At 37.8% G+C, this 25176-nt stretch overlaps 1 long non-coding RNA gene across 1 annotated transcript; it reads left to right on the top strand.

Moving 5' to 3' along the window:
* Positions 1–1714: 1714 nt before the first annotated feature.
* On the top strand, positions 1715–18904 carry LOC135326074 (uncharacterized). Its single transcript, XR_010386730.1, has 3 exons — positions 1715–1783; positions 2258–2841; positions 18827–18904. It is a non-coding gene; the product is annotated as an uncharacterized LOC135326074 (long non-coding RNA).
* The last annotated feature ends 6272 nt before the right edge of the window (positions 18905–25176 follow it).

Below are 25176 nucleotides of genomic sequence, written 5' to 3'. Positions count from 1 at the left end.
GCCGCTTGAAGCACGACTGAGCAGCAGCTTCACGTCAGCTCTAGGGGTTTGTCGTCTAACTCAGTTTACAGAGCATGGTTTTTAGGAACATTAAGCAAAAGAATTAAAAGAAAACCCTTTTAATGGAATAAGGCAAACTGATTAGTGCTCATTGGAAGTTAGCGTTCCAACTTAAAACAGTGAAACAGGCTACGTGGTTGTACCTTAACTTCTTATAAAGTACCCCAAATAATAAAAAAAAGTCTTTATCTAAAACCAGCGACGTATCTGAAAGGGCAATAAACATAATTACAAGGGAAGGCCATTTACGAAAGCGTTTCTTGATCAGCTTTAAGCAAACAGACCTATTCTGTCCCAGTGCATGTCACAGTGAACTGCACATTTTGTACAAATAAACCCACAATTACACAGAAAACATCTGTAGCATTCTCAGCACTTGCGTGCTGAGGAGGTAGGTGCCCTAGAAACACTGTAGACAGACTGATTATTCTAAGCATTTTTATAAAATATCATACAAATCTGATTGACCGTAGACTTTGTAACAGTTTTTTTAATTAGTGATACAAAACTCTGGTCCAGAAGGGTCTGGCATTAACTCATTTTAAAAGCACACCTTTACAGTTTGAACCATATTTTTAAGCAACGGCTACTGAGAGTTAGACAAAAATGCGTTGTGCATTATGCTGTGTACAAAAAGGAGACAAAACTATCCTTTTTTCCCCCCAAGCCACGGTGGGAAGTATTGCTGACCTCGTCCTTAAAAACCTGCAGGATTGTTTATTCATCAGTATAGCATTACTACACTGGTAAGAAATTCCGTATAACATCTGCATATATTGAAGATTTTTAAAAAAAATCTGATATGATTTTAGATCCGCATGACCAGTCACGTGACCTGCTTGAGGTTGATTAGCACCTTTCAATACATATATATTTTTATATATAATAGATCTTTTTAAAAAACTTCTAACAATGAGCTCATACAGAAGCATGAGCATGCTGTAACGAGATGACAGATAAAGATGGGGTTGGATGACTTCTTTTTGCAGCAGACAATATGATTCAGTTTGTGCTCAGTTTCACCTATAAGGGCAAAGAGGAGAGGCGGAAAAAAAACCAAAAACCAAAAAAAACCCCTCTGTCAGGTAGCCACTTGTTCACAATTTCCACTTGAAGATTAATCCATTTAAAAATGTTCCCCAAGTAGAAACACAACAGTATCATCCAAAATAGCCTCTATATAAACTTCTATTAATTTCTGCAGCGTCTGCCTGGCACCTCTTGGCTCCTGAATTTTCAGGCCCTCTGTTTATTTATAAATTAAGGCACCACAACTGAAAATGTTAATATTTGAACATCAGATGCTGTGGATGAAGGAATGCCGAAGACCTTCTATAAGAACCTCCATAAAAATTAAGTAGCAAAGCTAATCTCACATAAGGGATGAGCATAATTTATCCAAATCTCTTTTTGAAACACTGAAACATTTACAATTAGTCTGACATTTGTTACATCTTAACTCAATTTAGCTATTGGAATTCTGTTGTATGTATTTTTTACAAACCTTTGTTATTTGAAATAACTGTAATTTCTGCTTACTGCAGTTTACTCATCCGTATTAGGAAGGTCTTTTCTATAACAGATAGGATGTGTTATCCCCTAGAACATGCGCTGAACTATGACAGGTATTAGTGGGAGTTCTGCCCCCCCATGGCTGGGGGCGCCGGGCCCGCCTCTGAGCCGCGCTCCCTCACGGAGCCGAGATCCGCTCCCGCTGCCTGAGGTCCCGGGCCGCTGCTCTGAGGGCGCCGATCGCGGCGCGCGGACGAGGGGCCGTTGGGCGAGGGGGGCCGTTGGGCGAGGGGCCGCTCGGCGGCCGTCCGGCGTCCAATCAGCGGCCGTCCGGCGTCCAATCAGCGGCCGTCGGGTGCCCGGGCAGCGGCGGCTGGACGCGCAGGGCTGTCGCACGGCCCCGAGGGGCAGGGGGAGCAGGGCGCGCAGGCGGGGGAGGCCGAGGCCGAGGGCAGCGAGCCGAGGAGCCCGGCGCAGGACGGCGTGGGGGCCGGGTAAGGGGAGAGAGGCGGCCGCGGGGCGGGGCACGTGGGAGTGCCGGCCGAGGAGAAAGGCAGTCCTGTAACGCTCAGGCGGAGGAGAGTGAAGGGTGTTAACGGGGCTGGGAGGGTAACGGGTCTCGGGGCGAGCGGCTGGCACCGCCGTGCAGTGACCCCGTTCATCTGTAACTCCTCTCCCCTTGCAGGCTGTTGCTTGCAGTTACCGTCCTGGCGTCAAGAGGCAAACCCCCCAGTGTAGCCTTGTTGTGGGCTGCTGGCTTCTCCTGAAGCTCGGGAGGGAACAGAGGGGACGTCCTTGCATTTCATGTTTCGTCAGCCCGACAGCATTTTGGCTTTGATTCCATCTTGCTCCTACCTGTTCCTGGACAGTGACGGGGAGGAGAAGAGGCACTATCCCACCATGTCCCGTTACAGCCTCCATAATCTCCTGGACTGGCTGTACGGGGGGGTGGAGCCCAGCTTTGCTGGCAATGGAGGGCCAGAATGCGCTGCCTTTCTCTCCGGGCAGCAGCGTCTGCTGGAGAGCTTGGTCTTCCTCAGTGTGGGTTTTGTGGAGATCCTTCTGTCCCTGTGGAAGCTGAGGCAGCTGCACTGCAGGGAGCTGGAGGGTCATCTGCTACAGCAGCCCCAGGCTAAGCAGGAGAGCTTGGGCAAAAATCTGCTACTGGTGGCTCTCTGTCTCATCTTTGGGCTGGAGGTGGGGTTCAAGTTTGCTACCAAGACTGTCATTTACCTACTGAGTCCATGTCATGTGGTCACTATGATGGAGGTAAGGCCCATGTGTGGTTACCAGGAAGTTTGCTTTAGCTTTATACTTGCAAGGCAGTATTTTTATATAGTCAGTTGTGGACCAAAAGTGCATAACAAGGGTACAAATGTCAAGAATTGATATAAATTTTTAATAATGATTTAGTTTTTAATTGGCCAAACTGAAATCGATGAAGAAGCAAACGTCAAATGAAAATACTAATGTCAAACTTCCTGCTTGGAAAGGCAAAAGATTAGTTACCTTTACCTGATCATTGCTTCAAGAATAGAAAATGCTGTTTCCAGTGACAGTAGTGGTAAAATTTGCACCAAATTTAATGAAAGCAAGGCTGTTGCTAACAGGCTGATGTAGTTCACTGGTAACGTTTTCAGGTAAGTTTTTTTTCAGGGATGTGAATGTGTTTTGTGAAGTTGTTGAAGAAATGAATTACTCCTCGTGCAGAAAATTTTGATACTGGCTTTCTAATTTTAAAAGCTGAATGGTAAGGAGGCCAGTCTTACCTCTGTCACATTTATCTGTGGGATGAAATAAGTGGTCTGGCTGAATACCTGTGGGTACACTGTGTAACTTAATGACTTGTGTCTAGCTTGCAGATGCACTTTAATATACAGTTTGTGTAGCGGTTGGAATACTGGAAATGTTCATAAACAATTATTGAACTGTGATATCTAAACCTTATGAGCTCTATTTTCCAATGGTCCTGTACATGTACCTAGAAGTCACCTTCACTGAGAATGTAATTATTTTTGACATCTCCCAAACTCCTTTATAATTTTGTTTAATTTCTCTAATGCTCTAGCCTCAACACTGGACAATTTACAAAATTTAAGCTCAAGAATTAATAAAAGAATGTCAAAAAGACTTTCATAAAAGCTGCCATGATAAAAATATCTGTCTAATAGCAATAACAAATAAAAATCAAACCAATGTAGTTCTTACTCTCAGTCTCCCTTTGCAGAAGGCAAAGGATCAGGGGCAACTGATCTAGGCTGTATCAGATCAAGCCAGTTCTTACTTTCACTCCTGGAGAGCATTTTCTGAAAAAGGAATGGTAACATTGTTTTCTTGTAGTACCAGAGGTCTAAGGGAGATGGGTATCCATTTAAGAGGGGAAAACCAAGCTCTTTACAGAAATATGCAAGACATTTATAGCAATTAACTTGCTGTTCCAGAACTTAATTAGTAGGGTATGTAAATTGCTTAGCAGTGATGCAACGTTAGCTCATAGGACTATAGGACGCTTGCTGCCCATAAAGTAGTAACAATAGCTGTGCAATCAATTAGTCAATATTGGTAATGAAATGGAAAACATAAGTTAGGCAAGAGCTGTAGAAATATTTGAGAAATGAAAAGAAATGGAATGTGGCCATATTATTTTAACTCTTAATATTTACTGGAAGATTTTCCGATTAATTCTCTGGATTAGAAGGTAAGGTTAGATTACTGTTATGACAGATAAGTTTAGTTCCCCTGATATGGTATTATGATATTATGTTACAATAGTAATGTGATATTTATTATAGGTGTTCAGAAAAAGCTGGTATTTATGCATAAATCAGGGAGCTACTATTATTTAGCTCATTTATTAATGGTCTCCTCCGGGAAGACAGAGATTTACCTTTTGTAGCGAGGCATGGGCAACTCTTTTTAAATAATGTCTTTCAGACCACAGTTGCAAACCAGTTGTGGAGCATGTTTAAATCTATGCTAATAACTAATTGGAAATTAGTTATTATACAGCAGTTTATTCTGTGAAATTCAGAAGATGGTATGTCAGCAAAATGCAGAAGTTACGCCTCTTCATCTTTAAACAGCTGCCTTAGGTATAGGCAGGCCCATGTTTAATGTCGAGGATGAAAACAGTTGCAAAACAACAGCGTTCAACAGAGAAAACAAGTTAGATAACAAGACTGATGTCTTCCATCAGCAAGAAAAAATATATACGGTTGGAATCTTGTGAGTTTTGTTCTTCTGCTCTGAGTTTGCTCAAGGCAGCAGGTTGGCAATGAGATATATGAAAATACAATGTTACCATTTTCTTCTGTTCTTACAATTGTTTGTACATAATCCTGCTGCTGGGCCTAAACAATAGGATGAACAGTGGTAGGAGGTGAAGAGATGAAACGTGCTGCAACATTTGAGGTCACTGAAAGGGAAGCCAACAGTAGCTGTTGGTAAAGGTCTCTTCTTGCACTCGATTTCTATTTTCCTTTTCTAAGCTGAGACTATTTCATCTCAGAGCAACAAAGGCTCTGGGCTGTAAGCCAGAAATATTTGGAACTGAAAACTGCCCTCCAGTTTTGTCTGCATAAAAGCAAAAGTCCTGCTTTTGAATGACCTAAAAGTGAAATGAACTAACAAAATAAAATGAGACTTAAACCTTGCGGTGTATTTGAGTAGACAAAACTGCATAATATAATGGTTACTGAGTTGTGCAAATAAATGTGTTTTGTTCAGGTGTCTAATTTCTGCATATCACTTACGCCAACCAGTGTTCAAATCAAATCTCCTTCATAAGCAGGAAGAACTAGTTTAGATGTGTCATCAGAAGGCTAAAGTGTTGGTCAAACGAACATACTCGTTTAAACTACCAAAACAGTTCTCTTGGTTAATCAGATTCAGAGAGCTTGTTGCCATCCTGTCAGCTAGTTGAATCATCTAGAAATAATACAGTTTATTTCCACACCTGGACTTAGTTTAGGTTTCTTGCTTAACTTTTGGAGGAAGAATGACAATGTTGTTTTTTCACCTGTGATGTAAGTGCAGCATCATTTAAAAAAGGGTGGGGGGAACCGAAACTATTTGTTTCTTGATAAGCTGCTTTTTTTTTTTTTTTTTTTTTTGGATAAAGGTAGAATGGGAATTTTTGTAGTATCTTTGACAGCTATCCCACGGGGATGGAGGTGTATTTGTGCAGTGCAGTTATTTAGTTGGTGTGGTGTAGCAGGAGAAATGGCCTCTATAGAAAGTAAGAATTCTGTTATAGCTTGACTTTTTTTTTTTTTTTTTTTAAGTTCTTTCTCTACGTGGAGTGCTCTTACTGAAGATGATTTGAATACCTCTTAAAGAAAAAAAAAAAGAGAAAAACAGTTATTAAGACTGAGTATGTGATTGGACCAATGATACTGCTGTAAACCTGGCATGAAAGGGTATGCTAAAGGGGACACATTTTAAGACCAGTAGTGTATTGCAATCCTGTTTTTCCTTGTATAGCAGGAAAAGATTTACCATATGTATAGAACATACCTTTGGCTGGAATAGACTGTCCTAAATGCAAAATTTATGTCCTTAAGAAAATGCTTTTTAGGAAATAGTCACACATTGCTGGATGGTTCTATCAAACAATGATCTTTTTAGGCAAAGGGAACTAAATTAAAGGGAAAGTGGGGGGGGGGAAGACAAGGGGAAGAAATGTCTAAAATATAGGGGAGTTGAGTTTCACGCAGTGATCTTGATCTTAGAGCTGAACTTTGTATAATTAAAATCACTGCTAAGTACATCTGTAATTTGATAAATAATAAATCCTATGTTCACTATTTCCAGTTTTAGCTTCTTTAGAGACCTGGAGCCTTCCTGTCCTCTGTAAGAGGCTACTGTGTTTTTTAGAAACAATGGGCTGTTTTTAGAACGTACGTAATAAATATAGCTTGACTGAGTCTGCATCATTTGGGAATCTGTCCCAGCGTATAATTCATTAATTCTCTCTCTCTCCCTCCCCCTCCCCCTTCCTTCCCTCCCCCCCCCCCCCCCAATTTTTTAAACATTGGAAAAAATCTGATTAGGTGGTCAAATGTGATTTTTAGGTGTGATTGTAAATTTAATTTTCATACACTGCTCCTAAATATCTTTTAATATTTGGAAGAGTCCAGTGTGTGTGTTTTTTATATTCTCTCTCTTCAAAACCTTGAATTAAAAATCTAGGGTCATTTGTAGCCTGTTGTTTGATAGTGGGTATGAAGAACGTTTGATTACATAAATTCAGTAAATATTTATAGAAATGACACTAAATAATGGCAACAACTGTATTGGGTAATGTGAGCAATAGCCTGCATGTAAAAGTTTAATGAGTTATGCAATTTTTAAAGGGCAGCAGTATTCTAAAGCAAAGCTATTTTTTACAGAGTTTCATTCACTGCTGCATGTATTATGATTCTTGGGGAAGATATAGAGGAGTGAAGGCAAAATTTCCTATGACAATGTAAGCTCTCCAAAATGTAAGGAGATATATATGAGCATATATATGGAGCATAGTATACCTTACAGCTTATTCCCAAATCAGTACATTTAGCAGCTGTGTGAGCCTGTTGTAGCAAGGTCAACAATCCTTTCAGTGGTCTGAAATATTATCTGGTAGACATGAAATCCTTCATTTAAACTTAAGTGGAAGATGTGCATAATCGCAGCTCATAAACATCAGATGATGAAGCATGCTGCTTGTCTTCAGCATAAAACAAGTCTTTCTTTCTCTAACTGCAAATTAACTTGCAATACTTCCTCTTAAAGCTGATTCCTGGAAAGGAAAATCATCATAGTGTGTGGTGAAAAAGGGCAGATAGAGAACAACTGAAGCACCGAGAGCACCAGTATTTCTTGGCGGCAAGGCTTATTTCTTGCCAAAGGGTGTATTTCACTGCTAGAAGGATGGCAGTAGTTCAAGGGGCACAGGTATGTTGTGTCATGTCATGTCATGTGGTAAGGGTTTGTATTTATTCAGATTGACAAGTAATTAGTGCCAAGTGAATTTAGTTGTTTATACTTTAATACTTTGGTAGTTAGTGAAATGCCAACTTAAATTACCAGGAATATGGTGCTATATGCCTTGGGGTTTTTTTGGATTATGTCACTGTTCCGGTTTCTTTGGCTAACATGATGTTCTGTAATAAAAACAACTATTACATATGTATCATCCTGATGTTTTTAAAGATTGCCTCTTGCTCCAGAAGTACTTAGTATGGTACATGGTGTTAATTTTTTAACATAATCAAAAATCATCTCCAAATACCTTATTAGTGAGACTGAGAAGAACAGTACGAATCTCTGGGTAATCACAGGGTAATCTCTGGGTAATCCTGCAGCTTGGAAAAATAGAAACTTATTGCATTCTAGCTTCTCTATCAAGCCAAAAACTTAAATTCTCTTAATTCTCTCAGCTAAACCCTCTTAATTCTATCAGCTTCTGATGTTATATATAAAGCAGGAGTATTCTTGATTGAGCTCATTAATAAAGCGTTTTTATGCAAAAGAAGGACTAACCTATAACTCTGAAGTCCAGGGAAATAAATGTAATAAGCCAATCACTGAAGATGTAGTGGTTAGTGATTATCTCCAAAATATAATTCTCTTTGCCAATATGGAAAACAAATTATGGATTTTTGACTAGAAAACGTTGGTGGGACTGCAGGTGACTCGTATTTTACTCGGATATAGGGCTCTGCAGCGAGTGCTCAGAAAACTGGGAGAAAAACATTTCTGTTCTTCAGTACTTTGTCCACCTGAAGAAATTACAGAAGGTATAGATAGATGCAGTATTGTGAAAGGACTGAGAGTAGTTGAAACTCAGCTTTGTGGACAAACTGCAAAGGCAAGTATGGATGGTATGTGTTTTAAGGTATGATGTACATGACCATTAAAAGACTAAAAATTTTTAGAGAACAAATCTAGGAAAAAAAAGCCTTTTCCATACGGTATTGTAGCAGCTATGAGGTAGAAGATAAGTCATGTATCAAGCTAAGTTTATAGTTGTTTGCATAATTCTTCCTTCATAACAGAACTTAATTCAGTTTGGACTGATCCCTTATACGTATGGTAATTGTGAATGTCGGTGACTGTACTTTTCCTGAGAATTAATTGAAATCCTATGATCTAAGATAGTTGCTCTCTGGGTAAAAAATTAAAAATAATTTTATACAGTCATCTTCTAAGTTGTGCTCAAGAAAAAAAATCAGTGTGCTTAAGACTCGTTTTATTATCATAATTATCCTGACATACTCAAAAGGTACTATTTTGAAACTTACTTTTCAAATCCTACTAGAATAACATCAGCTGTTTTTATTTCATCTTTTAAATTAGCTCTGTAAACTCCAAAAAACAGTGTAGACTGGTTTCTTTCATATCTATATTTTGTGTTTGATGGCACTCTTTAATGGAAACCTTTTTCATGTGCAATGCCATTTTGACCTTTTTTTATTATTATTATTTTAGGCTTTGGGAGGCACTTACAAGGTGTCTCTGCCCTGCCTGGACATCAGTTTGGACAAAAGCTATGGGAAGTTAATTATCTGAAAGTTGATCTTGCAGTCTATCAAATTTGGTTGCCATTGGCCAACAGGATCAAAAGGTAGTAAAGGCAGAATGCTTGTATCTGTACAGGCGATGAACATAATATTCTATTTTTAGGAGGGAAAAAAAGAGTCTAAATGAAATTGAATAAAGTCAAAGAACTTTTTGTAAAACAAAGTCTAGAAGAGGTAGCCCAATAAAACAAGGAAAATATAAGATTATGCAGAGTCTTCAATAAAACTACCAATAAACTCCCAAATAACCTTCATCTTCCCAAATCATTGTCCACTATCTGCATATCTTTGCCAAAACATCTATTGAGGCTGAAGATGCAATCATCCCCCTGTATTGGCCAGGAAAGAAAAGCTAGAAACATTCAGTATACCATTCAGGTTTTAATCTACAGAATAGCCCACAAGAAAGTTAATTTTAATGTTTGTAACAATGTATGATTTTTTTTCCCCCCTAAAATATCAATAATTTACTTTTTTGTGATATTAGGCGACATTATTTTGCTTTTAGAACAGAGGAACAGGAAGGTTGAAACTGAAGTGTCCATTATTGGGGGCAGGGGGAAATAAAGGAGGAGAGAGGAAGATTATATGATCAAGTTACTGAAGACTTGAGTTTTAACGCCTCGATGAATTAAGGTCTTTTAATTCTACAATTGTCTTCATTTTAGCATTTTATTTTTTTCAGCTTCCCTGATCTTTTAACATTGTTTCCTTAATGTCTTCATGCTTTGTTGCTGTGGCAGATTCCCTGAAAAGCAGTTTAGTTTTTTGGAGGGAATATTAGTAAATTTATCCTTGTAACATGTCAAATATGAAAGAGCTGCATATCTTAGGAAATGGTATATAAACAAGGTTTTTTTCAGAATGTGCTTTTTTTGTCTACTGAAGGAATAAATGTATATGGTCCTTAAACTGTTTCATCAGCACAACTGAGGGATTGGTGAACTGTGACAATAAAAAGGTATTAGTGACTTGAGGCAGAGTAGAGCAAGAATATGCTAAAATGGTTTTGCTTCTGTAGGAAGCTGTGATATGAAACTTCATGCTTTGCATATGTAACAAAAGTGAATAGATATGAATATGCATATGAAAATCTTATTGGGAACATGTGAGCTTTCACGGAATCATTGACAGATGTAAATGCAAGTTAAACCTGTAGTATTTTATTAGGAAGTTGGAGACTTGAATATTATTTTTCTAGTCAGCATTTTTTTTCTTCTCCCCCAGATTAGTTTCTTATTGTCACCTTTTGCTAACAGCATTAAGCTAGGAGTGGGGAAGGAAGTAACCCACTACTAGTGAAGGCCTAGTGCAGATGGTGATTAGAGGAAAAGGAAGAAAAATAGCCTCAGTGCACTTTTTTTCCCTCTGAACTATACCTAAGATGTCATTACTAATGCTGCTGTGATACACATAGGAAGACCTGAGTCCTATGTTAATAATTAATCCTAAAATACGAGAAGTCTAGAAAATCTTTCACCTAGGACTATATAATGGAAGAAACGGAGTACAGGTTCTTCTGATAAACAAGCTAAGCCTATGTAAGGGGAGACTAACCTAGAATGTCCCAATGAATATATATATATTTACAAGACATTACTTAGTCTTTAGAGTAGAAGATGGAAATTGTTCAGCTTGCTACACCTCTCTCATCCCCAGGTTGAAACTGGGAGGTTGGAAGGAGGGGCAGGCAGCTTCAGATGTTCCCAGAGTCTGTTTTGTGTAACACAGGAACCACTTTTTACTGTAGTGTTATGTAATGCTTTGCCAGCAATGTTGCTTTGAATTGTGAGTACTCTTAACAATAGATTAACAGTTCCACAGGACAAATTAATTAATCCCTGAATCCATCTGACAGCTGCAGAAAGGCAACTGTGCTTCTTATGCTGAGAGGTTAAGTACGTTTTAATTGTTGCTGTATAGCAAGGAGAATGTAACAATCTCTTAGTGTCCGTTCTCTTTTCAGATTTGGCATTCTAAAAGATCTTAACCTTATCTCCTGATTTGTCAAACTGTATTTATGAGTTTTAAAGAGTTGCTTTTTAGTAGGCACACAGATGGCTTCTAAATGATATGGCTGCTTTGTGCTGAATTGATAATTAATAAAAATGATCAACATCTAATTTACAGCCTTGATTCGGTATCGAGGTTTATGGTGGAGTTATTAAAGCATATTACTTTCTGATAAGAAATAATAGGTTGATTGTTTTGAACTTATTTTAAAAATGAATTCTAGACTTAACAAAATCTTCTTCACCTTTTAAATTATCCAGCTGCTTGAATGTTCCTTGCCTTATGTTTTATCATTGTAGGGGGGAAATGGATATTTTTCACGTTTACAGTGAAAGCCAATGTACTGTAACCTTTTAAACATACCTTTTAATCTCTTTTGCTCTAGAGGGTACTTTGATACACCTAAGAAAGAGTAAAGGCTTTTATTTAGGTAGAGATTGAGCAGAGGGTTACCCTCCTCCTCCCCTCCCCCCTTTTTTCTCTTTTTCTTTAATTCATTCCAGAATTTGGTCATGGATTTTTCATATTGCTCTGAATGTTGCAAGTAGCAATTAAAAGCTAACCTCTTCATTTCAAAATAGTGTATTAAAACAATCAATTTATGACCTGGTTAATTGAGCATGACTGGAGTGTTTGAAAAGAAAGATACATTTCCAGTCTGCTGCGGCTGCAACCAGGCACTAAATCAAACAGATGGCTCACAGAGACAGGCAAGCTGCTGTTATTAAAGGTAAATGAAATCTTCTGTGCTGCATTTATGAGACATGAGAGTTTTACCTGTAGCATGCTCAGGCAACTTTTGCCAGAAACAACTTTCCTTGGACTTCTGTAAACATTCCTATCTATGTGATGGGTGCTACTTTGTCTGAAGCTTAATCTGGAATAGTTAGTTGCGTGACTTGTTCTTTCCTTCCCCTTCTGCCTTTTTGATCATCTTCTTTTGCCGTTAGTTTATTTCTGATCAAGCAAAATCATCTTTCTGCATATCTGTCTCTCAGTAGGACAAAGATTAGTAGAAGACAAGTGTTTCATGACAAGTTTTGACTATACTCTCTCCCTCAATTCACCAACTCAAAAATAATGTCATTAAAATACTTCTAAAGGGAGCTTTAGGTGTAATATTTTGAAGAGTGTTGGAATATTTTGGAATCCAAAACTGGAGAGGCAGCCAAGTAATAGAAAAAACCCCAGCTCTCCTTACTCATAGTGCACATGGAGTGGCACAGTAACATTAAATAAATTGGAAGGTATCCAGGCCTAGATATTTGAACAGATATTTTACTTCAGTTCAGATACATTATTGCTATTATACTCTTTAGTTGCATCCTTTTCAAATGAAAGATTGTGCTTCCCTTTTGAGAACAGCTCTTGGGATTTTTAGTAGTCTTGCTTTCTGAAATGCTGATTAGTCAAACTAGTGGTGGAATGTGGCTTTATCAAATGTCAAAGAAGCGAGGAACCATTAGACAAACAGACAAATGGGAAAATTTGTGGCTGACATGAGAAATGATTTTTGAAATGGCAGTGTTCTCATAAACCTTTTGGAGCTTGTAAAACAAATCTATACCTTCTCATCAGTATCTGAGAATTCTTCTAGACTTGACTCCAGCATGTATCATAGCCTTTCATTTTAGAGATTTAATCAGCTGTTTTTAGGATCTCAATTGTAGGCTAGTCATGCCTTATAATGGCAAGATGGGGAAAATGCTAGCAATCTTCCTAACGTAGTAAATTTTAGCTACTATAGGTAGTAGCCTGGTAACATATCAGGACATTTACATCTTGAAGTTTGAGTTTCTCTCAACATCTGAGCATGTTGGATTTGTAATAATGCCATTTAGGAAAATCTGCTTGCATCAGGGACTTTTTTTTTTCCCCCCTCCACCAAAAGTGATTGATAGCAAATGTACTTAAGAGGCACTGCTGGATTAAAAAAACAAACAACCCTCCCCCTCACCCAATCCCTTTCCTTTCTTACCATGTCCAATCTAGCAGTACAGTTAAATGGAAAATGGAAAACTCCATGTGTCTGACTGTGTTCTTTACCTCTTTCCAACTCATACGGGTGCACATGCACATTGCTGAAGTCTAGATTTGCAAATTGTGAAAGACTGTTTAAATAAAATTATTTCCATATGAACTGGAAAAATCAAATAATGGAAACCTCGAATATCTCAAAACTGATCTGGTAATTGCAGCGTAAGTAATGCTTTAAAGTGCAAGAAGTGAAAATACTATTAGGGGTTACCATAGTGCATGCAGATTAGAAAATTAATTTGTCTTAAGTGAGCTGTCAGGTTAATGTTAACATAGTTCATTGTGGTTTCATAAAGTTGCAGTCTTTTGTGAATTTTAGGTGTTTGTTCCAACATTAAATTTGTTCACACTTTGGAGATGTGGGTGCATTTTAATATTTTTGCCATTAGGAAAACTGATATAATCAATAAAAGCCCCCAAACTTGCTGCAAAATACCACTTTATTTCAGTGGATATCTAGCCTTTTTTCCATGCATGTTATTTTTGACTTTTACCTAGAGACATTACTGCAATGTCAAGGAGTAATTTTTTTGTAAATTCTGACTTCTAAAAATGCATTTATAAAAAAAAAAAAAAAAAAGAATTACCTGTTTTCCCCAGTTCCTTATTCCCTCTGAGTGGTTATGCTTGCTTCCGGTGATTAAAAGGGAAGGAGCTTAACAGGAATTTGTGGAGGGCAAATGTAATACTTTGTGATATCTACGTATTGCTATCTTCTCGATCCTGCCAGGAAATTAAAGGTAGGGAAGGCATACTTTGCAGAATATTCCTTTTGGACTAGCTGACAAATGAAGAGTTGGCATACATTACCATAGGAATAGTGAAGACTGCCTTTTCTCTCTCTGTGTTTTTTGCATGGGAGGAGAGGACTGATACACAAGGGAGAGAAATGTTCCATTGACCTCACTTAACAGTGGTGTGAATCCTAATAGACTTTGCTGTGCTCACTTCTTAGAGAGAACAGTGCGTCTAAGTCCAAAGGAAGAAACATTTTGCTCTAGGTCATAATGTTTCTATCTTTTGATCCCTGTGCAGCTCTGTAGTCTCTCACATGATCCTGTCTGTCACTACAGAAGTTCTCCTCGATAAATTCATGCAATATTACCTTGATAAGGTCTTCAGAATAGTCCTTTTACATACAGGCTCTACTACCTACCACAGTAATGCAGATGACTAATAAATTAGATTTAAGAAAATAATGATCGCTGCTGTTTAAGGAGCTCAGACATGATATTTCTTGGAAACTCCATCAAATACTGAATGATTGGATCACATACATGTTCACTCTATACAATTTTTAAGCATATTAATGCAGGGGGGGAAATATCCTTTTCCTTCTTTGCAGTCTGTCCCAGAGCTGCAGATATCACTTGGAGCTTTCTCTTCTTTCTCAGTGCATGGTTCAAGAAATGCATTATGGAACAGGCTGATTCTCAACCCAGTCCTGGGTTGGTTCAATGCAACCATGAGTTTAGTCTCTTTCAGGTCTCCTCTCAGTAGACGAATAGCTAAGCAGTGCAATCCTCTCCCTTACAGTCTCCAACTTCTAACAGCCCTGGTGACCCATCATGTGTTCTGGTGTGACCTTTGTATTTGGGCTTGTGCAGAGGGAGTGCTGCTCATGCAGTTCTTCGTGCCAGAAATATTTCCCATGGGGATGGACGGTACTTATGGTCTTGCAGAGCAACTAGGAATTTGACTGACTTTCTGACTTCTGTTTTCTTCTGGGTCCTCAGGCTTGAAGTGAAGTTCTGTTTGCAGATTTACCAGTGTTTTGAATTTCTTTGTAGTTTATTACTTGAAAAGAATCTCAGAATCTCCTGGTCCTGTGCTGGTGAAAGATTGAAATGCTGCTTTCTGTCTCTCAAGCATCCTGACTCACAGTGCTGTGCCCACGTAAGGAAACGCACAGATAACAAGTCCTAAGACCACCCATGATTTTGTATCCTCTCTTTCTCTCGCTCCCCTCAGCCCAAAATCTTTTTCAGGTCGAAGATGCTTGATGTGTTAAATTGATCCATGTATGGAAGCTATTCAATACATTTTGATCATTCTTGTTGACTTCTGTAACCCTTTCCCAAATCTGCTGTCTTTTGGGTGGGTGGTGTGTGTGTAAAAGTGAGAGGGAAGGGAATGACCAAAACTGTGCCCAGAATTCAGCAGGTCAGACAATGAATATTTTATAGCTTATTTTTCCTCTCTCAAATGTTACTTTGTACATTTTGGGCTTCCAGTTAATTCTTTTGTCCTTCTTTTCCTTTGTAACACGTGAAAATATAATGGGTAAAATGAGGAGGGATATTGCGGTTGTTTCTTAGCTTTTTTCTAAATTGAAAGTTTAGCTGTTCTGCCTTGAATGTACGCAATGATGATCAGATAAAAACGTGTGTGGAAGAGCCTCCTTCAGTGTACTTTAAAATATATGTTGTCTCGTGTCTGCAACGTGCCAGCTAGGATGGGGGCTATTATCTCTGCTAGTCTGAGCAAGTAAAACCTTCAGAGTTTTACCAGGAACACAGAAGCTGGGTACTCTTCACAGCCATGTCACTAACTTTATATGATATTGTTCAGTTTATAAGACTTAGCTGTTTCCTACCTCAAGGCTAAGGACTGCGTTTCCAGTATGACAGTGAAATGTAATATTATTATGGAATGAGTATGTGAACACTCAGTACGTTAGAGCTTATGAGCGTGTCTGCTGTGAACTAGGTATTTTCAGGCTGCTAATTACTATGTGAGCTGAATGATGGTGCTCTCTAACATTTAAATCTACTCTGTGAAATAATCCTCTGTAAATCTGCTACAAAGGGTCTGTAAAACATTCCTTTTAAGAGGTTGTGAGGTTTATTTATCATGGAAAGTAGGTATTTAGAGAGAAAGTGCTTGATATTAAATTGCTAAAGCTGAAACATTTGAAGATCTGTTTCACTATCTTAAAGTTTTAACATAAACATGCCAGTTAAATTCCCTGCTATCCTTCCCAAAAATGAAAGACAAACACATTTTTCTGAAAGATCCCTCATAACAGAGGGACTTGCATGCTCAAAAATATTTAATATTTCTTTTGCCATCACAAATCCGGAAACTGTGTTTGTTGCTGTAGAGCTGACCTGAAAATGAGCAGCTGTGAATCCTGTTCTCTTCTTTGCCTGTCTCTGAGGCAGTAAAGTATTTTGGATTAGGTTGATGAGTTCATCTCAATCTTTGTAACTATTATGACCATACTTTTTTAATACTTGCTACTGTTTCACCTCAATGGTGAGATTCAGCAGGTACATTAAGATTCAGCTGCTACATAGAGTTGTACCCTAGTTTTTCCTCTGCCGTTCAGTAGTTGGAACGCTCTGCAGTGTGTCAGAAAAGTGAATGACTGGTGTGATTAAGACACATTTCTCTGTGTACACAGAGAAAAGCATTTCAGTTTGTTTTTGTTTTTTTTTAAGATGTAGGAAATAAAAAGAAAAAAATGAAATCTGTACTGGAGGAATAGAATTTTCTTCATTTAAGTATGAACAGTACTTCAAATGAATGTAAGGAAATCATAAGATACCTGAATTTAAAGGTTCAAATGAACTAGTGGGACTCTAAATGCCGTCTCTCCTTCTGTTAACATATATCATGGAATGTTTAAAAAGTTGGACTTTTTGAATATATACTTTGAATATATACAAATAGCATGGGAAAAAACAGGTATTATAAGAGACCACAGAAGGGAAAATTTTATGGTCCACGACAGAAGGGATATAGTCCACAGTTGATGAAACTTTAATTGAGTTAGTAGACAGAGTCTGTTGCAAAAATATCAAATGACAGAATGATGAAATGTAATTAGTAAGTGTTGGACACTTTTCCCAGAAGCCATATGGGCCTTAATGTGTAAGGTGATACACAGACCTCACATAAGATTTTGTGGGTTTTTTGTTTTTTCCTTAGCAAAGAAAGCATCCACTAGCAGATTGTCATCATGCATCCATTGTGTTCACTTACTCTTTAACCTTCCTTGATGAGTAGAAATGGCTTGCTTTTTAAATACAAGACTTGAAAGAAACTCTGATTGGCTTTTAGGAGCATTCACTAAGCAAATGTCTTGAGGTTCTTTAAATTAATTGATGCCTTTTTCTTGCTGTGCCTCTATTAGAGTTCTGTATGACTAAGGAAAAAGATTTTTTTTCCTGTGAGTGTATGTGTACATTCTAAACTGTTATTGAGACTGACGGACTTGAATTAAAACATACAAGTAATTTGATTAGAGAAATAAATGGCTGTATATTAGGAACCTGCACTGGAAATAAAATATTTGAAATGTGCGCATCTATTCATATGGTAATAACAGGCCCTTTCAGGCACAAGGGCTGAATAGAATGATGCAGCCTTCAACCTTTCGATTGTTGCTATAGCAAGTACATTGCCTGCTAGTAATTAATTTGAACATCCATCAGTTACCTGGCCAGGTAGGCCCTGTAGCACTTCAAAGAAATAGGTTTGTTCAGTTTATCCAACTTGTCCCCAAAGTGGACATGTTCTTCAAATATTCTCACTTGGAGTGATTTAATGAGTTGACTAGTAGCTTGGCAGTGAAATAATCTATTGTGCACTTATTTTAGAAACAACAGAAAAAAGCATGATCCATTTTTTACTGAAATACTTTCTCTCAGAGAGCAGACCAAACTAGGAAGGAATTCTTCTGCCCCCCCCAACCCCCCATAGTGGACAATATTTTTTTAAAAAAAAGGGGGGGTAGGGGGTTAACACTGAACACTTGCACAGTTTTTTCTTTTTATCCAGAGTAAAACTTGCTGATATGAAGTGTTTTAAGTTGCTGTGAAAGTTAGATGGGAGATTGTTGCTAATCAACAATATTTTATTACATAAGGATTTAAACCAGGTCGTATTTATGGTAGGAGTTTGGCCTGCGAAGAGAAACAAATATATACTGCTCAAATTGCATTAGGCTACTTTTTGTTTTAGGAAATAGATAGCTAATTAATGGTGAAATTTAAACAGTACTTCAAAAATACTCTATGGAAATAAGGCAACAAATGTATTTAAAGATGACTGCTAAGGTTATCTATAGAACGGATACTGAGATATCCTCTGGTCATGGTAAGGTCCCTGCTGTGCTGAATACTAAGCATTTATGATGACAATACTCTCCTTTGCTTCAGCAGTGCCGGACCCAGTCTTGAAGATCTAATGTAAGATGGTTGTCTATAAAAGCCTCTTAGCACTTCCCAAAGTAAGGCTATAGAGGCTACAATAGTGAAATGATTGGTAATACAGTAATCTGCTTTACAAAAGCCCTGAGAGAGGGAGAGAGAGAGAGAGAGAGATCTATATATAAGTATATATATATTTAATAATGAGAGAATTTCAAATGGACTAGAACTTGATTTGCTTCTTAGGAACTGGCAGAAGCTGAATCCTAGATGCTGCTCATACTGCTTAAATCCTTGTATATGTAGGTAATGTGAGATCTTTTAATTTGTTCATGATTTTGAGTCTTTTCCAGCTCTGCTGTAAAACAGTTCTTCTAGTAGAAGTGATCTGTCACATACAGAACTGAGGAAGAAAGATACACAAAATAGAGTTTAAATAAGATCATATCATTAATTTCTTTCTTTTTTTTTTGCCTAATGTTTCAGATTTTTCTTCTTGACTGTCCTCCATGTCGGGTTGCAATGATTCTTTTCAGGTAATGCCCCATCCTTGCTGCATTTCTGTCTACTTGCATGGTGTGCTTAGAAGTTGATTGTGGCTTAAGTCATAAAATAGTAAGATACGCATCCAGCCCTTAGTTAGAAAGACATACTGGCTGGACTGAATGATGAGACCTTGAAAAGGGTCATGGCTTCAGCTGTGGGTGCTGAGTCCACTGACCCTTGTTTCTTTTGTACTGGTGGTGGTTTTGGTCTCACAGGCAACACCTATTCGCGCAGTAGTTGATGAGAGCACAGGTGTCCTTCTACAGAATAACCTATGGGCTTGTTAAATGTATGTCATGTGCCTCGTACTTTCTGATTATCTTCACTAAAAATTAGTAGCTGATCTTCATGGAAGGCCATATGTACAGTATGGGTCTATTTTTTAAAATGTGGAGATAAGTTAAATAGTTAAAGCAGATTCCTACTGATTTGGGTATTTCTCAAATGTGTGCAATCTTTTCTATAATATTGCTTATTGTTACTAACTTTAGGAAGTGGTCTAATGGACTAGTGCAGTAGAGTCCAGTAAACAGCCCATACTTTTTATAGGTTCTTACCTATAGAGTTCTTGCTCTCAAAGGCCCTCTCTCATGTGCGTTGCATGATAGGGGTACAGCTAGTATATTGTGAGGAGGGTCATGGGACTTCCCAGACAGAATGATAATCAGGAATGGCTGTAGTTGCCACCGTGACAGTTCACTCGGCTCTTTCTTCTCTTAGTCTAGCCAGTGACTGGAAAATATGATGCTGGGGGCATGCCTCATGAATTGTTTTGGAGGTGCTACTGTCTCGCTACAACTTTTTCCTGCTGCTCCTTATTTGGGCAGGGAGTAGGCTGAATACAGAGATACAGTACTAGTGCCTCTTCATCTCAGAGAGCGTGCAAAGTAAGTCTGGTGTCTAGGAAATCCTGGATTTACTATGCATTTGCAAAGGACTGGTTGCAGGGCAGAGGCTGCAGTATTTGTTCTTTTTCAGAATGAGCCTTTCTGTTTTCTGACGTCCTGACATACAAATGACATTTGAAGAACTGTTTTGGAATTGTAATACTTCCTCCCCCGCCCCAAGTTACTTATAAACTTTGTAATTTTTAATAGAGTTTATGACAGGCAGTGGTTGTAGAATGAAATTTATGCTTTACTTTGTCTCTTATATAAAGTAGACTTAAACAGTACTGACCTTACTTCTGTAGGTCCTGATGCAACAGTGGTTCAGGGAGAGATGACTGAAAGCTGTATAAAATAAAATACAGCACTGTAATTTAAATACTACTTTCTTTCCCTGTTCTTTGCTTGGGATTCTCTGTTGCATCTTTACAAATATAATTCTTTTATTTAAGTGACTCAAAAATCAGACTTCTTCCAAATTCCCAAAGCTTTAGTTTGATGTCATGTACATTTATGGAGTTGGATGAAAGTAAAAACTTTCTCAAATGTCTATTTTAAGCTCTGAAAGCAAAATGAACAGCAAAATTTCAACCATTTAGCAGCCTGGACCATGAACAGGATTAATATGAACAGGATTAATATGAACAGGCAGTCAAAACCTTCTAGGAATCCAAAGCTCATTATAGAAAGCAGTCCTACTTCAGGAAATTATTAAAATGTTTATTTAAAGAGAGTTCTTATCCTGGTTATTGCAGTGAACAGTGGCTTTATTCAAATTAAAGCCAGCAGAATTTTCTCAAATTTCCTGCTACCTTTTATGAAAGATACACTACATAAAATACTACATAACTATACATAACATGTACATATAACATACTACATAAAAACTTTGCATTTCATTTCTAATCTGTGAAAATAATATCTCATCTCTCTTCTAAGGTTGCAGATGCATATGTTAAATGGGGCCCTCTTAGCATTGCTGTTTCCTGTCGTTAACACGCGCCTGGTGAGTATACTATACCTTTCCTTCTCCTCGTGTATTTCTTCCTACAATACTTTCTCTAGAAAGGTGCTTGAGCTGTCTTTAGAGGTGGCTAAATTACACAGATTTGGTTTAGGAGCTATACTTCTAAAATACTAAGCAAGTTTTGATGGTTAAAATTTCTTGCTGCGTGTAAATTCACTGCTCATGGAAAACTTCTTTATTCCCATATCTTTGTTTCTGCAGGTATTTCCTCCCTCTCAATTAAATTCAGCAGGCTACATACTATTTGCATAATGAATCGGAGTGATCTATAAATACCTGCTGGATTTGTGTATTGAAGAGATATCTAAGACACTGAGAAAATGATGGGATGAGAGTGTTTCACTCAAAGCAGGTAAGTTAGCTCTTTTGCTAAGATCTTTCTGAAGTACTAGATTATCACTGAGTTGCTTCTTTTACTGTGAAGAACTTGCTGTTTTGAATATGGCAGTCAGATTACTAACACTTGCAAGTAGCCGCCTTTCTTCATCCCAGACCCTTTTGTAAAGCTATCTAAAAGGTGTTTCTTCTACATTGCTGGAGCAAGCAAACTACTTTCTGAAATGCATTTTCTTTTTATTTGTAAGTATTATTTTAATGATGTCTGAGACAACACTATTGAATGCCTGAAACTGAAGAACTAGTTTCTTTTCAAGCAGATGCATATAAAACTATAAATAAAATTTAAGTATAAAAAGTTTAGACTTCAGAATGGCTACGTTGTGAGATGGAGCTGTCAAGTGTGTTTTCTTTTGGACGTCAGTTGCTACGCTGCCGTACCTTTTGTCCTTGTGTTTTACAGGGTAAATTGATTGTGGGGAAAAAAGTTAATGCAAAAAAATAGTTTATATCTTTCACATGATTAGGTTAATTCTAAAGTCTAAACCCTTTTGTAGGGTGGCAGCAAGTGCATTCAGGAATGTAGTTGTAGCATCATATCGTAGCTGGGGTGGGCTTAATCTAGGAAACTTTGGCAAACAAGACCAGTGAAGTTGCAGCAATGCAATTTGTGTAGGCTGCTAATACAAGGACATATTCAGGGTTCAAGTTGTATAGTTGGTGCTGAAATCTCTGCTGCCAGTTTCAATGTTATCGGTACTGAAGCAAGCTAGATTGTTAGTAGATGTATGCCGGTCAGCATCATTTAAGCCTTTGAATATGCTATAGATACAGTCTTTATTTCAGCCTGGTGGCAGCTATTAGTCCTACAAATTATAGTTTGAGTTAGATTTTTGCTTCAAGTTATTTACCTCCAACAACAAGCTTTTTTCCTGAGTGAAGTCACATAAGAGCCCTCCTATGATCAAAGTGAACGCTGAGTAAATATATTTGGCTTTAGGAAAATTCAGTCTGTTTTACCAGGCTGTAAATTCCTGGTACAGGTCACTAGAATGGATCCAAAATACTAGTCTTTGATTTACAAGCACAATCACAAAAACTTCCATGTGGAGAGTTAATAATGTGGAGAGTGGAAGCGTAGAACAAAGTTCATTGTCCATTCCACCCTGATCTTTAAACTGACAGTGAACGTGATAGCTTTGAAAGCGGCTTCACAGGATAGCATGTGGCCCATGGTTAAAATGACGTAGTGGGAGACTAAAAAACTAGAAGTGGGTACACATGAATATGGGAGATTCCTCAGGCCTGGAATTTGCCCAGTGTTGTTGGCGTCTGTCACCTGCTCTCCCCCCCAGATTAGGCACAGCAGGGTTTCTTCATCCAGGTTTTCAAAACTGCTACAAATTTCCTGTCTTCTGGAAGAAAAATTAGCCTGTTGGTGTCCCTAGTAATACTCAAACCTGTCGAGAATTAATGCTAAGAAAAGTTGTCCTGAATCTGAGCTGGATAAAATATTTCTAAGAATTATTTTTAAGAGTTGTTATGCATGCACATATGGGTGTGTGTGTGTGTGTGTGTGTGTGTGTGTGTGTGTGTGTGTACGTATATATACATATAAGCGCACATGCTTGCTCATTTTCTCAGATTTCAGTGGTTTCAGTAGTATAAGCCTAGAGTTCCTTCAAGGTTTAGTCTTTTAGTCCTTCCTAATCTGGTAACTACACATATTCTTTTTCATACTAGAAATGTTTATTTGCAGTTTGCAATTGTTTTTATTAAAACTAGTTACTGCTGAATAGAAATGGCATTAAATCAAAAATGCAAATAGAATTTCTTGATAATAGAATACTTTTCCTGTTTCAAATTAGGTAGCTTTCTGATTTCTATTGGATTTTTAGGAGTAACCTGTTAAGGTTAAAATAATACATGTTGAAATATTTTAATAAATCATTAACTTGTATTTTCTCTAATATTATTATAGATCTCACTTATATTTGGGCAGTGGTGATTAAACAGGAAAAATACAGACTACTCGTATAAAATTCTGCCCTTCTCTAGAGACAGAGGAGCCAAAGGACTACGTCCAAGAGCAAATATTTTTGGAATAAATACAGCTCTAGGATATTTTTGGCTTAACAGCTGCTTGCTAGGCTAGTCTCTTTTCTGTGTGTCTTCTGGCACAAGATAATATGGGTGATGTTTTATAGCACTGCAGCTTTGGCCCAAATTATTTCTTGGTAGACGTGCATTCTGCTCTATAACTGTCGTTGTAAATATCCACAATGACATTTTCCTGAAAGCACTGAATAACTCTTAACACTTAGTAGGAAGTTCCAAAAAAAAGTGCAATAAATTTGTCTATGCTCTCTGTTCCTCTGCTCTGATTTGTAATACCTTCCTGAAAAGCTTTTGACTCAGTCAGGAATGGTCATCATTTTATGCCTCAACTTTTTATTTCAGTTTTGTGATATTTTAAGACATATATTTTACTGTATGCATGGTTCATACAAAAATTTGTATACCTAGTTACATCTGTAAAGGGTTGTAATATATAGTGCCTGGCAGAAAGTAAGAGCATGAGAAGTTGGACACCTGACCCAGCTACTCATTTAGAAGTGGGGGAGGGAGAGCATGCTTTTGGGCAGGTAGGTGGGAGAGAGTTCTCTCATTCTCAAGAGACAAAACATTCTTGATTAGCATTAACAATCACATGGAAAATAGGGTAATCTTTGAAGACTTCCAGGTAAATAGAGAAGAAAATGTTAAGGGAATCAGATTGTTAGGTTCCCGGGTAGGAGCCTAGAAAGGTGTAAGAAGAAATACACAAGTGCAAGATCTCTTTTAACTCCGTATCTATATTACATGGAATACAGTGTAGGTCCTGATAGCCTAAGCCTCACAAAGGTTGGAAAGGAAGCCCGTTAAAAGTTTCTCAAATAAGTCGCAAAACAACGTGTGGCACCAGGTCTGTGCAAGTAAATTAATTTAGCTGCCAGTGAAGTGTTTGGAGAGTAATCGTTTTTGTATGAGCATGTGTGCGAACATATTGCATTAATCAAATTTTAAAGGAAAATATTTCTACTGGTTTTAAAGCTTTGTTTGCAAGCTGATGTCCTGAATATGTTGATATAGATAAAGTAAAAAATAAGACATGTCCTAGAGGCGTTGGGCTTACTGTCTCGGCTAACACAGAGATGGTGCAGTTTTAATGTTTCCAGAAGTTGCTAGACAGTATTATTAGAACTATTTGCCTTGAGAGGTACACAGCCTAAATCTGTTTTAGGAATAGAATCATACTTTGAGCAATACTTGCAGTGCACTCTGTCTTTAGGGACTATGATAATGTCCTACTGCATCTCTGTTGACTGTTAAGGTAACGATGCACTGTAGTAAAAAGTTTGCCCCAAATGCCTGTTAGCTACACAGCAAAATGGAATAAGTAATGGTAGCCCATGATGTCATGTCTAAATTGTCTAAGTCTAACTGGCATAAGTGAAAATAACAGTATGGTTAGACATCCAGGGCTCTGGAAAGGTGGTGCTTTGGCTGCTATTCGTACTAAAGCCACTGATTCTGCATCTTTCACACGTATCGAGGCTACGTACGTTAAAATGGTATGGGTGCGTAAGTGCAATTTACAATCACACTTTTATTTGGGAATGCAAATTTACCTTATACTGGTGGTAAGTAGTGCCAGTATTATCTGTAGAGGAAGTAAAAAATACTCTTTCTGAAATTAGTATTTTGTGCACATATAACTCTTCTATCTTGGACTCAATTCTACAGATGCCTGACTGTGTCCCTAGAGTCATTACATGTGTGCTGGTTTGCATAATCAAATTGAGTGACCAGGAGACTGTAATGCCTTTTTATGAGATACAATAAACATCAAATCTAGCACTGATCAAATAAGGAAAACAGTAATAAAAGTTAAAATAAATGCCTACAGTTTAGCTCAGCAGTGCATTGAACAACTGCATTGTCCTAACTTTCTTGGTCAGCTTCATCTCTGTAGTGACAGGCCAAGAAAAAAATTCCCT

This window comes from Dromaius novaehollandiae, unplaced genomic scaffold (assembly GCF_036370855.1).
Source record: "Dromaius novaehollandiae isolate bDroNov1 unplaced genomic scaffold, bDroNov1.hap1 HAP1_SCAFFOLD_130, whole genome shotgun sequence".
In the NCBI taxonomy this organism is placed as follows: Eukaryota; Metazoa; Chordata; class Aves; order Casuariiformes; family Dromaiidae; genus Dromaius; species Dromaius novaehollandiae.
The sequence above is the reverse complement of the archived record's forward strand: the minus strand, read 5'-3'. Positions and strand labels throughout refer to the sequence as shown.